This window comes from Ictalurus furcatus, chromosome 5 (assembly GCF_023375685.1).
Source record: "Ictalurus furcatus strain D&B chromosome 5, Billie_1.0, whole genome shotgun sequence".
Taxonomy (NCBI): Eukaryota; Metazoa; Chordata; class Actinopteri; order Siluriformes; family Ictaluridae; genus Ictalurus; species Ictalurus furcatus.
In genome coordinates, this window is record NC_071259.1 from 31664413 (window position 1) to 31669408 (window position 4996).

Sequence of the window (4996 nt, forward strand, 5' to 3'; positions counted from 1 at the left end):
TCCTGGTGTTTTTCCATTCATGTTCATTGCGGCTCATTAGCGACACCTGCTGATCCGGAGTCAGTCCGAGTCCAAACCGGAGGTTGTAGTGCACTAGGTAGGGTGTAGGGCTTAAGGCTTTTCTTACATCACAGTATCACACTGGTTCTTACATTAACTTATATCTAATAATAATAACAATAATAATAATAATAATTTAAAAAATAATGAGAACGATAATAATAATAATAATGTTAATAATAATAATAATAATAATAATAAAATAATAATAATGAATATAATAATTCTGATAATAATATTAATGATAAAATAATAATGATAATACTAATAATAATACCAATAAAGGAATCATGATGATAATAATAATGATGATACAAATAATAATAATGATATTAATAACAATAATAATAATAATAATGCTTATGTTAATTATAGCAACAACAAGAACAACAATAATAATAATAATAATAATAATTTAAAAAATAATGACAACGATAATAATAATAATGTTAATAATAATAAAATAATAATGAATATAATAATTCTGACAATAATATTAATGATAAAATAATAATGATAATACTAATAATAATACTAATAAAGGAATCATGATGATAATAATAATGATGATACAAATAGCAATAATGATAATAATAACAATAATAATAATAATAATAATAATAATAATAATAATAATAATAATGCTTATGTTAATTATAGCAACAACAAGAACAAGAACAACAATAATAATAATAATAATAATAATAATAATAATAATAATAATAATAATAATGCTTATGTTAATAATAGCAACAACAAGAACAAGAACAACAATAATAATAATAATAATAATAATAATAATAATAATAATAATAGTAGGTCCTTGGGTCTATCCTGAGCTTACTGTTTGAGTTTCGAAGTTTCGGGGTTCTCCGGTTTCTTCCCACCACCCAAAAACATGCCAGTCTTTTTTGCTAGCCATTTCTAGCTGTGAATGTGTGTGTGAGGTGCATTGTGATGGATCGGCATCCCACCCAAGGTATATTCCACCCTGGGCTAGACTCCGGATCCACCGCGACCCGGACCACGATAAACACTTACTGAAGATGAATGAAAGAGTGAACGAACGAACGAACGAACGCTAATTCATTCTTGTTCGGTAAGCTCACGTAGCAAAATTCAGGGTGTTATAAACGCAGTTTTTTAAAAAAACTCTACGATGATTATCCCAACAACCAACGTTAAATTATCGTTTATGGAGAATTCCATACCACAAGCTCCGCCTCTTTATTTCAGACCTCTCTACAATCACCATTCAGCCACCATTTTATGTGTCTTTCGTTGTTTCGTACAAAAATATGCATGGACACTGTGAATCCTCAGCCTGTTATTATTATTATTATTATTATTATTATTATTATTATTATTGATGGCATAATAATATACTACCAAAGTGGTTTTATTACTTGTAGTTATTATTTAGTTACTATAACTAAAATGATGCCACACATGTGTTTTACAAAGAAATAATAAATATAAAACATGAACTTAAACCAAAACACAACTTTTATTTACGGTTTAATACAGTATAGATAATTTGGGGAATTTCCATGCTTAAAAAACGTCAGGAATAAAATGTCCCGAAAGATAAGGATAAGGGCATTATTATATAATAATATTCTGTAAAATAATGTAAAAAAAGAAAGAAAAAAAAAGGTCACACTCGTGTGGTATTAACGTTTATAGTGATGGATTCACGCGTAGTCACGACATGCAACGTGGAGTTTTTATTCATGCAGCTTGTTTATTAACACCCGAGCTCACTAATTCCAAAACACAGACTCTAAATTTAATAAACACAAATTTGAAATCAAGGTTTGTGGGTGATTTGTCACTAAGCTCAGACGTAAACTTCTACATGTACGTATACAACTTTAGGACATTTTTTATTTCCTTTTTTTCAGAACGTACATAGTGCACTTATAGAGGGATTAAGGAGAGATTTGGGATGTAACAGGTCTGCTGTGACAGAGCGTCTTCAGCTGTGCAAGCAAAGCACTTCAGTGTGTGTGTGTGTGTGTGTGTGGACTTTGCTTGTACAGCTGATAAAGACCTGATGTAAACAACCCCCATCTGCGTGTGTGTGTGTATGAAGTATGTACATATAGACATAACCTTGAGACAAGGACATGCAGTGGTACAGTCCAGAACACAGTGCTTCCATAGTGAAGATGGCGTGGCTTGTGTCTATTAGTCCCATTGAAGGAGGCGTGGCCTGTGTCTATTAGTCCCACTCAAGGAGGCGTGTCCATGTGTCTATTAGTCCCACTGAAGGAAGCGTGGCCTGTGTCTATTAGTCCCACTCAAGGAGGTGTGTCCTGTGTCTATTAGTCCCACCGAAGGAGGCGTGGCTTGTGTCTATTAGTCCCACCGAAGGAGGCGTGGCCTGTGTCTATTAGTCCCACTCAAGGAGGCGTGGCCTGTGTCTATTAGTCCCACTCAAGGAGATGTGGCCTGTGTCTATTAGTCCCACCGAAGGAGGCGTGGCTTGTGTCTATTAGTCCCACCGAAGGAGGCGTGGCCTGTGTCTATTAGTCCCACTCAAGGAGGCGTGGCCTGTGTCTATTAGTCCCACTCAAGGAGATGTGGCCTGTGTCTATTAGTCCCACCGAAGGAGGTGTGGCCTGTGTCTATTAGTCCCACCGAAGGAGGCGTGGCCTGTGTCTATTAGTCCCACTGAAGGAGACGTGGCCTGTGTCTATTAGTCCCACCGAAGGAGGTGTGGCCTGTGTCTATTAGTCCCACCAAAGGAGGCGTGGCCTGTGTCTATTAGTCCCACTGAAGGAGACGTGGCCTGTGTCTATTAGTCCCACTGAAGGAGGCGTGGCCTGTGTCTATTAGTCCCACTGAAGGAGGCGTGGCCTGTGTCTATTAGTCCCACCGAAGGAGGTGTGGCCTGTGTCTATTAGTCCCACTCAAGGAGGCGTGGCCTGTGTCTATTAGTCCCACTGGAGGAGGTGTGGCCTGTGTCTATTAGACCCACTGAAGGAGGCGTGGCCTCTGTGCTTGTCAGTCTCAGTGAAGTGAAGGAGGTGTGTCCACTGTGTCAGTCCCATTAAAGGAGGTGTGGTCTCTGTCAGTCTCACTGAAGGTGGCGTGGCCTCTGATGTATTTTTCTGACGTATTTTTAGTCCCACTGAAGGAGGCGTTGCCCCTGTGCCTGTCAGTCTCACTGACGTGAAGGAGGTGTGTCCTCTGTGTCAGTCCCATTAAAGGAGGTGTGGTCTCTGTCAGTCTCACTGAAGGAGGCATGGCCTCTGATACATTTAGAACGGCAGCAGTACGGCAGGATTCCACAGTTAATACTGATGAATGTGCGTCAACTGTTACAGCCTACATCAGTACATGCATAGAAAATATCATACCCCAGAAGACCATCTGCACATATCCCAATCAGAAACCCCGGATTACTGCACAGGTCCGCCACAGTCTACGTGCTCGCTCCGTGGCATTTAAATCTGGAGACCCTGAAGCTTAAAGGCAAGATATGATGTTCCTAAGAGTATAAAGGCTACCAAAGCATCTTACGGACAAAGATTAGAGAATCGGTACACTGCGCGTGACTCTAGAAAACGCACACGTCACAGGCTATAAAGGCCGGACATACACGAACAGCTCTGTATCTCCGTCGGATGAGATCATCCTTTTTTTAAACGCACGCTATGGAGCCCTGGAAAACCTGATGAGACATAGCAACATCATCAGCAACCCCACCCAGAAGTTCTGGTAAGCCTGGAAAGTGGTACCGGAGTACTGCAGCCGGAACATCCAGGCCCCGGGACAGTTTATATCCTCAGGCTGATCAACAGTCGCCACCCACTGCCACTTCCACTGGGGCCATCACACACACCCTGCTCACCTGCATTATGCACGTCCCAACTGGACTATCACACACACACACACACACACACACACACACACACACTGTACTGGATTGACCAGCATTGACACTAACACTACACTTTACATTACTCGTCACTTTATCATTCCATCCTTTTTTTAGACCGTGAACTGTTTCTTATTTTTATTGTTCTCATTGCGTGTCGTCTTTATTATGTCATATTGTGTACAATTCTATTCTGTACTGTCTCGTATTGAAAAGAATTTCATCGTACCAAGTACAGATCACAATAAAGATCTTCAGTGCCTGTCAGTCTCACTGAAGAAGGCGTGGCCCCTGTATCCGTCGGTCCTCGGGACCCGTAAGTGATCCGTCCATCGTCACGGTGAAGGAGGCGCGTCCTCTTCGTCCGTCAGTCCCATTAAAGGAGGCGTGGCCTCTGCGTCCGTCAGTCCCATTAAAGGAGGCGTGGCCTCTGCGTCCGTCAGTCCCTTTAAAGGAGGCGTGGCACACCTGCATCACACCTGCATCTTCACACTTTAACAAATGAAACTTTTCGCTCTTTCGGCTTTATAAACGGACGGTATTTAACGAGTCAAGCGGATGAAACATCACAAGAGCACACCAACAGAGAAAAATGGCGTATTTCATCATCTTTATTGGCATCGTCTGCACGTTTGCTTGGTTTGAGCTACACAAAGTTTGTTCTGTATACACACACACACACACGAAAAAAAAAAAAAAAAAAAAGTCCTTCTACGAACAAGATGAAAGGCTTCATATAGCAACAGCAGAATAGGTGTCTATTAGATGAACAGAGGAAAGGAAAGTATGTTCTATGTACAGCACTTATATATATATATATATATATATATATTTAAAAAAAAAATAAAAATACAATGTTTACCCACAGGGACACGTGCTGCTCTCGGAGTTCAGATAAAAATCATCATTCAACGAGCAGAGAGAGAGAGAGAGATAAAGAGTGAGAGAAAGAGAGAGAGAGAGAGAGAGAGAGAGAGAGAGAGAAATCAGACAGTGGTTTAAGTGCCATAAAGAGAACGAGTGTGATAACATGACATTCTTCACCATTAA